General features: G+C 37.1%; 1 long non-coding RNA gene across 1 annotated transcript; it reads right to left on the reverse strand.

The window, feature by feature from the left end:
* Positions 1–7,096: 7,096 nt before the first annotated feature.
* LOC140952859 (uncharacterized) lies at positions 7,097–8,144 on the reverse strand. The gene is made up of 2 exons (XR_012167405.1): positions 7,944–8,144; positions 7,097–7,424 (listed from the first exon to the last, which is right to left on the reverse strand). It is a non-coding gene; the product is annotated as an uncharacterized lncRNA (long non-coding RNA).
* Positions 8,145–9,483: the final 1,339 nt, after the last annotated feature.

Here is a 9,483-nt window from a genome sequence, read left to right on the forward strand (position 1 = left end):
CTTCAAACTATTTTGGCATCAAACGCCAAAATATAAGATGCTTAGGTCGATGGAAGATTGTTTTTATTTTCTTAGGTTTGTTTTGGGGATAGTTTTTTTAGAAAACAATCCCCACCCCCTTTGCATAAGAAGTTAAATGGACGGCTTTGCTATAGATATGCGGATGTCTTTTTCATGGTTTTAAGTTTACATGGTTCAAAATTTATTACTTTATTATTGATATACAGGAGGAAGCTTCGCTTCTAGGCTGGCTTACTGCGCTTTTCACAAACATGCGAACTCCAAAGTTCAAAAGCCGCCTTCACAATTGCTTTTTTCGCTGCCGTCAATCATAATTACGACCACAAGCAACGAACCTTGAAACACAGAAACACACAAAACGGATCGAAACCCACCAATCACAAATCAAAAACCATGACCTTTTGAACCCGTTAAAGTAAAGTTGTGTTTCCTAAGAGGTCCGTTTAGATGATCGACGGCAGCGAAAAACGCAATTGTCAGTTGGCTTTTGAACTTCAGAATTCGCATGTTTGTGAACAGTGCAGTAATCTATATTTTATTTGTTTTTAAGTTTATTTCACTTTTGCCTGTGAAATAACGTGCGCTCATTAACATAGGAAAGCCCGTCTTGGAATGTGGACTGTGGATGTCGACTCAACGCTGTCACTGTTCACTATGGCTTTAAGATTTTAAAAGTGTATGAAATCTTATGTGAGACGAAACTGGCGTTAAAATATGTAGTTAACAAGAATGACTTGTTGTCTTTCATCCCTTTCGGACAATTAGGGGACAAAGAAAAGAATCCCCTCTGAAGCTTCAAAAGAGCAGGTGTTGTAGTCCTTAGTTTTGTGTGGATGTAAGAGAAGAGACTGATGTGAATTAGGACTTGCTTTCTGCTCTCACGTCATTGTGAATAACTCGAAGTATATGCATATCGCTATAACTGAGTGTATTTTCCTGGTTGCTTTGACGCTGTAAGAGTTTTCAAATCAAGGTTTTCAGTTGTGTTTCTCGTTGTAGTTGGTAATACTTGAATTCACTATTAATTTCATGACCGACATTTTAATAAGAGGCTTCAAGAACATTCACTTGTATGATCTACTGATTTAGGATCTTTAATAGTTTTGATAAAGTCAGTTTCTATGTAGTCTGAATCCATCCCCTAACCCGCCGTTAGGGGGAGAGGGATGTCTAAATTCCGTTGCCTAGTTCCTAGGCCTCATTACAGTCAACTCTCGCCTTGCGGACACCCCGCTATAACGGACACCTCGATAATACGGACAGCAGATAAATTCCGGACAAAAATAAATTACAGACATTTGACTGAAATAAACTCCCGCTATTACGGACTCTCGCTACAGAGGACACTAACTTAAGGTCCCTACAGTGTCCGCTATAAAGGGAGTTGACTGTACTATGGGAGGCCGATGCGTTTCGGGTCACGTGGTCCGAGAAAGTTTTTGAGGCCTAGACAAACTCGGAGAAGTGAGACATTTTGTCTCACTTGGGGCGGAGCTTTTGGAAGCGGGCGAGCTGTCAGTAACTTTTCCACGCTGATGAAAGATGTCCAGCAGCCATGGAGAGTACAGAGGAACGAGCATTTTTTATTCTATGTACGTTTAAACTAATTTGAACTATATTTCATCTCAAAAACTATTTGTAGGCTAAGCAAAACAGCGTCGCAAAAAAAATATTTGATCAAGAATCGGAAGGTAAGCTAAAGAAATAAGTTTATATTTATTCTTGGATATGACAAGCTATCTTTCGTTTCTCTATTTTCGCTTGCTCCTATAAATTTCTCGTTATCATTTCACTTCGAAATACTTTATGTAATTTAATTTTTGGATTTGGAAGCTTATCAAACTAATTGGACAGGCTGTTGAATTTGGTCTCTCAATTTGGTAGAATGTCAACAAACTACTGTTTCAAATCTCTTTATCAATAAAGAATATCATTTTAATGGTTCATTTGAAGATGGACTAAAAGAGAAATTACTTGCACGTTATACAGTAGTATTCTTTCCGATTTTGTTCTTTTATAACACGAACTAGGTTAGTTATTTGGGCGTCGATAAAATCCGGAACATGGAACATCCCGGAACATTCCGGAACATCCCGGAACATCCCGGAACATGACAAAAAAAATAATTTTCATGAAAAAAAATATATAATAAAGTAATAATAATAAAATAATTTTTGGAAAATTTAATAATAACGTAAAATAACAAAAAAAACGAAAAATAATGAAATAATAAAGAAAAAGAAACTGGTATCCTCTCTGAGTATGAGAAAACAATATTTTGTCGCAACCGATTACAATTTGTTGGGCGAGTGAGGGTTCATGCAAATGACAATAATGAGTGAAGGCTTGCTTCTAGATTCAAAATATATTAAAATGGGTCGCGAGGAGGGTTTTTTTTTAAAGCTTTCCTCACAGAGCTACCTCTTGTAATTGTTTCTCATGAGTTAATCATTTGACGGTTATCCATTTACGGTTCTGCAATGGTCTGAAATGTCGGTGCAGTATTTCATGTCAAGCCAAGTCGGTAAAGTAGCTCATTTCAAGCCAACATATAGCCTCCTTATACATAACCGAAATTTGCTTACTTGAGGTGCTTTGCTTCACTTGAGGTTGACATGAATTACAGACTAGGCGGCTCTGTGAACTTAAGAAGAGTATAGGAGTTCCTGTCTTTGGATTTTAGTGGACAATACTCACATTCGTACTAGTTTCTATACTGTTTACAGTCAGCATGATATTTCAGACGTCTCCTCGAGTCGCAAGAGGAGTTTGCGGGGAGACGGCTAAAATTCGGGCTAACTGATAACAGTTGGAAATTACCGCTGCGCTATCACTGCCACTGCAACTATTCACGGCGAATGGGAATCTTTAATTCAATTATCCAAGTCCAAAGCGACGAGCCCCTAAGCTCTTCTTACGGTCGCAAAGCCGTAAATGGATAACCGTTAAACCGCATGGCAAACATTTACAAGAGGTGGCTGTGTGACCAAAGCTTGAAAATCCTCTCCTCTCGACCCATTTTAATAAATTTTGAATTTAGAAGCAAGCCTTCACTCATTACTGTCATTTGAATGGACCCTCACTCGCCCAAAAAATTCATTGCGACAAAATATTGTCTTCTCATACTCGGAGATGATACCAGTTTCTTTTTCATTCTTTCTTTGTTTGTTTCTTTATTTTTCGTTTTTATGTTATGTTATTTATTTTGTTATTATAAATTTTTTCAAAAATTGTTATCTATCTATTGTTCTTTTTATTATTTATTATTATTATTATTATTATTATTATTATTATTATTTAATTATTTTTTCATGTTCCGGAATGTTCCGGGATGTTCCATGTTCCGGGTTTTATCGACTAAGTTATTTTTGTAATAGTGTCAATAGTGCCGATCTTTGCGAAGGATACTCACGCGCAAATTTATTATTAAGTTATTTATAGATTATTTCAGTTGACCGTGTGAACTTTTCAAAAATGCAAAAATGCTCACGCATGCGCACTCCGAGATTGTCTAGGCGTCTCCCGGCCGTTCGTCTCGGATACGTCACCGAAATGCATTGACCGAGAGGGTCTGAAAAGACGCCGTACAGGGACTAGGCAATAAATTCCGCGCGTTATAATGTTGTCCGTTGACATCACCTACTTTTGCGAATACGGACTAGGTGTTTCTAGAGGGTGGAGACGTATGACATTTCAGACTAGTTTCTATGGTCACTGAAAAGTAAGAAGACTTCAGTACAAACACCGAGAGGCTAAGTTTAACGGTTTAATCCTCTTTAGATTACAAAACAGTATGACGGACTTTTTTATGAAGAACGGCGTACAGACAGTTCACTAGTAGATTCACATTATTGGGGAAGAGTTCGTAACCTGGTACATAACAATAGTGCATGGTATTGTCATCCATGCAAAACTTAGGGTTTCTAACTGTAAGCATAGTTAATGTTTGCCTGGCGCTCTGTTCCTTTTGAAGGCTTTGTAAAAATGATTCAAATGTCCAACATTGTTTATTCTTTTCCTAGTTCGTTCATAATCATCCGTTGCATACTTTAGGTCCCTCGATTGGGATTGTTTTCCTCCAAGGATCTAGACAGAAGAAAGAAAAAACAACCTAAATTTTTTTTGGTTTTTGTTTGCTTCTTCCGTCGCTAAAGCACAATGCTCAAGGCAAGTAAAGTTAACGAGGCAGCTTAGCCAGGAAATTTGGCTTCCTCCTGGATCCAAAAGAATATCAGATTCTTTAGGGCGTAAAAAAAATTAACACATTTCATTTGAATTGGCTTGATTGCAGGCTCGTTAACTTCGTGCTTCTCTTAATTTCCTTGTCAAATGTGTTCTAAAGAGTGTTGCAGATAGCAGAAATTAAAAAATGATATTTGTCCATGGTTTCAGCAAGACCGTAAAGAATTCAAGTACCAGCGACTTACCTTTCTTAAACGTTATAGGGTCCAATTCCAATTGAGTAGTTAGCCGCAATAAATGAGAACAGTATATATATTGCTTAAGGAATGAGTGTAAGGACCGCTGTATTATCAGACACAGTATTCAGAGTCTTTAAGAGATATGGTATACGCCCGATACTCACTGTTTTTTCAACTATTGTGGTTCACCTTGGTTACCATTAATAATAATAGGGTAAATACAGGAGATAAGACTTGCGGGATTAAGAGAAAACTTAAATTTGGACGATAGAAAAGTCTCCCTTTTGAGCGGTAAGAAAACAAGTGAACTGACCGAAGTCCTCACCTCTGCCAGGCTCAAAGAAAAAGGCTTTTTGAGGTCCATGGCCAAAATAGTCCCTTGATATTACTAATAATAGTTAGCTACCTTACCTCGTATCGTGGCGGCTGAAGTACAGGTGAACGGCCATATAGGTAATTTGGGCGGCCAAGCCTTTGTGACAGCTGTCCATTGATGAGGTGAACTTGAACTACTAGGAAGCTGAAAAAAAGAAGTGAAGAATTCATTTTTTGAATTCTTCCCATTTAAAAACTGCTCCTTTCTGAATGTTGACAGAAGTAAGACCCTTTAAATATACAAACAGGGCGCTTAATTTTATCAACAAATTTCATAAGTTTACGGAAGGACGTGGTTACGGGGGTGTTCCAACATAACGCGCTTATATCAATTAATTTCCTTGGTCGTCAGAAGTGTGTTGTTTCCTGTCTTATGTTGGGGACTTCCTTTTTCTGTTCTTTTCAATTGGAATTGTAACATTCACATCAGACAGTGCAATATAGGTAATTAGAAAAGTATTTTCATATTTAGGCATAAACTGTTGAAGGATACAAATGTACCGGAATATTTTGCCCTTTTTTTCGTTACGTCTCATCATCAACCAGCCCGCCTTGTGCATTCATACTGTACGACGGCGTCCTTAGCAACTAGCAGAAGAATATTCACTCCCGTTAGTCAATAGATTGTCCTCTAGAAAGTTAACTCACCCATACCAGAAATGCGGATGAAAATTAGTAGCTCTTGTTGTTGGTGAGTGCGTTAACTTATCTGTGGAGGAGTGGTTGAGGGCTACCTCGCTTGTGGGCATATTCACCTCAATCACACTCGGTTAAACCGCTATCATAGATTAAAGAAAGACGAGGTTTCTGAGCAAATCACAGAACTCGTCAAATAATCCTCGCATGCTCTTTTGTTCAATCTCGGTCATTTATTATAATTGCCGACATAGATAACACAACGGCAGCCTTGCGCTTTGGCAATCTAACCTGCTAGTGTAGTTTCGTTAAGACTGATGTCAACCGAATAACATTTATTTCAGTTTAGGGCTTTCCTTAACGAAAAGCTCACAAAAATGGTTACGGCGAAAAGACAAAAAATGGTTACGGCGAAAACAAAAAAAATGGAACTGGTCGCAGGTTCGAAGATGACTTTATCTAACCTCTGGAGCCTTGATTACACAGTGAAGTTGCAATAGAAAATCTAGTGCAAATTTCGTATTTTGGGACGGTGAATTACTTATAGTAAGGAGTACACTTACGTGTCTAATCGGTCATTTTTAAACTGTGGGTAACGTATGATATTTTCTCCATGTCCCCTTTTTCAATGTCTTGTTATCACTTTTTTTCGTAGACCAGAAAACAGCAGCTAATGGTGATACATGTATACAGTACTACCCCGCAAGTGCTAAACTTTGTTTTTAAGAACCTTTTAGGCTACAATTTGTCAGTAAGACCCCCTCTGTACAGAAACCTGTTTAGAAGTTTGGAACAGGCTGTTATTTTCAAATAAAATGATGTGTACTCTGAAGGTGATCAGTGCTTTAATTTGTTTTTACTGGTAAGCAAATTGTTTTTTAACGAGCACGTTTAATACTAGATTCTCTTAAGTGCAATGTATTTTTTTTGTTCAGAAAATAAGAACCTAAAAACCTGTTCAGGCTAACTTGGGAAACTCTAAGCTCTTACTCGAGAGGTAATAATGTTCCCACGCTGCGGTAAATCTCAGTCCAAATTGTTGTCCCTAATTTATCTCAGCCAATACATTTGTAATGATAGACTACGGTTTTCACGTGTGCTTTCTTGTCGCGCTCGCTCTACTATCTTAAAGGAAATATGAGGAACTACTTATAGTTTATATTAATGAATGCTTGCCGTACTGAAATATCACACACTTGTTACTGACCCATGACATTTTAATTTTTTCCCTTTATACCATCAGTTTTTGTTCTCTCGAACAGATAGCAGTCATTTATAACCACAGTAATAAGATGCGCTTGATGGACATTCTTTTGGAAAGAAATTCAGAAAGGGTGACCGCCTGATTACTCACTGTATAAAGAGTTACAGAAACGTCTGTTATTACTTGAAAAACATTTTGTTTTATTGCGTTGTTAATGCAACGAGAACTTCATATTTCGCAACGAAATACACGGGTTAGCAATTCTGCCCAAGAAAAGTACCTTAGATAACGTGAGAACGTTCTTTGAAATGTTTAAGACCGTTTAAGGTTGTCGTCCGTGAATAGAATGAGATTATTTGGGAATGTAATCATTGAAACAATTGAAATGTGCGGTCAAATCCTCTGGTTGGCTTACACTGAAAGGAAGTGATAGTCAAAATATATTGACATGTTTATTGTATTTAGGACAAACATTACAAGGTTTAAATTCCTATATTATGCTTTTATAGTGCTACTGTTACACAGTTTTATTTAGTCGTAGTTTATTGATGATACTCTTAACTGCCACAATGTTTAAACCTTACTAATAGAAAGGTTCAATTATATTGTAACGTTCACTGTTCCACAAACGTAGGTCCTTGTTCTGGAAACCGTCCTTGATGACTAATCGCGTCTCTCCCTAATTTGTCGTTTGGTTCTCTTTGTTGATTTCGATATCCACTGATGTAATTTCTACGCCTCGTCGTTTCTTCATATCCTGGGACATGCTGTAAGATATTGAAATCATTAATTTGTGTCTATGATGCCAATACCCGGCCGTTGCAGAGCATTAAATTACTGTAATTAATTAAATTTTACAAAGTATAAATTTGAAACGCAACATCATCAGAGAAAAAGCAGACGGAACTAAACTGGTATAATTTATTTGTTTTGTTTTTTTTGGCCAAGATAAAGATATGGCGTAAGGAATTTTGTCGACCCTTCCAAAGCTGACTAAACATTACCATGGCTAGCTAAAAGTTTCCAGCATCAGCCTTTTGTCAAGCAACAAAGTTTTCCTGACTCGTGGTTTGGGAATAGAATGATCAATTGTTTCTAAAGTTGCAGTGGTTCCCTCAGCTCTTAATGAGTTGCTTACTTTTTTATTGATATATAATCCTATTTTAAGCTGAGGAAGATGCTCCTGAGACTCGTAACAGATAGGTGATCTTTCACCCTCGAAACCAACAAAGTTGGGATGGGTGATTTTACTCAAGAGTATTACTAATTAAAATTAATATTCTAACCTTATGGAATGGTCCAGGATAAAGTGTTCGTTTCTTTCCCTGTCCCACGTAGCTAGGAATCGACAAACTGCTGTACGTTTGTTGAAAAGTCAAGCACAGCACAATCAAGCAAAAAATGGAAAAGCTCGTCATGGTTTACAGCGCATCTAACGCCAAAAAATCTGTTTTTACTGAAATGTGTTTAACAGCAATATGAACGAATCCTTATATTCACAGAGCAATTCTATAGCTTAGCATGATGAACATTCTCATTTAAAAAATAAAATTAAAAACGATCTTTTTTTAACCTTCATCTAGATTCCCAGTGTGTGTGGTTTTAAGTTTTGCCGAATCCGATCGATATTAGTTTTGCTACTTCAACTTTTGCATTTTCCGCTACCCAGAGTTTGTTGTGTTCTCTTTCAAAAACAAAAAGATGCTATATCGAACGCTCTGGTTTTTTGGTGAAAAGCTCGGCAGGTTAGCGGAAACCTCCCAAGAATAGGTTTTTAAGTGGGTGGCGTAAAAATTATGACAATTTAGAAATAAAAAATGAAACTGAATCGATACGAAAATGAGCCAATTTCGAAAAGCGCAGCGGTATAGAAAAAAACTGGGCCTGAGTTACACAGCTGATATTGAAATGACTAGTTATTAAACATAATTTTATCGTTAATGTCCGGCATATTTCTCTCCCGCAGACAATTCTAAAGCCTTGACATTTGTCTTGGAGATTACGTAAAGTATGAGAATTAAATAAAAAGTGCATGTGATGATTAAAGCTATGTACAACTTTTCTTTGATACCACTTATAATACTGTATATGAGGAAACTGAAAATTATTGACCAAAGTGGACGTAAATAGTGGAGGAAGGACATGTATAAATATCCTCCACTCAAACCGTCATTGAGGTGTTTTTTTTAGTAAATCCCTAGCCATAGCTGGGACGCAGACGGTGAAATAGCTAACACAAAATTGAGCGTTAATTTCGGGAGGAAAGATCGAAAACTCCCCCTGGTTCTATAGGTAAATACTTCACGCAAGTGATCGACATAAAATATTGCATAATGTTTCGTCTGTTGACGTTTTTTTTTTTAATTCTCAGACTTAGCTTCACTCCTTATCTGTTTTCATTAAAATTCACTGGAGAAAGTAGCTTAGAGGTGCGGGATACCATTCATGAATCGAATTCATGACACGTTCTTCAGTAAGGCAATCGTAGATTATTCTAGCCAAAAACAGAACTGGATCGTTTAGGATTAAAATTTCCATTGCCTAAAACAAGGATTTATACGCTTTAAAGAAACTGTTACTTTCAGGAGTCTTGTAGAGAATACTTTGAGTCATTTGGACTAGATATCCCTAGTATTAATGTCAAATTGCTATTGAGCTGTAAAGTATCGCTGTGTTCACTAAAGTCCAAGTTCTCGATTGTAAACAAACATTTGTTATCGCTGTTAATCAAATTTATTAGTCAGCGCCAAGAGAGAATGATGTCAGCGCATATCTGATTACAAAAACCGGTACGGAGGAGAATAATCAGAATAATCTCTTCCGAGC

This window comes from Porites lutea, chromosome 11 (assembly GCF_958299795.1).
Source record: "Porites lutea chromosome 11, jaPorLute2.1, whole genome shotgun sequence".
NCBI lineage: Eukaryota > Metazoa > Cnidaria > Anthozoa > Scleractinia > Poritidae > Porites > Porites lutea.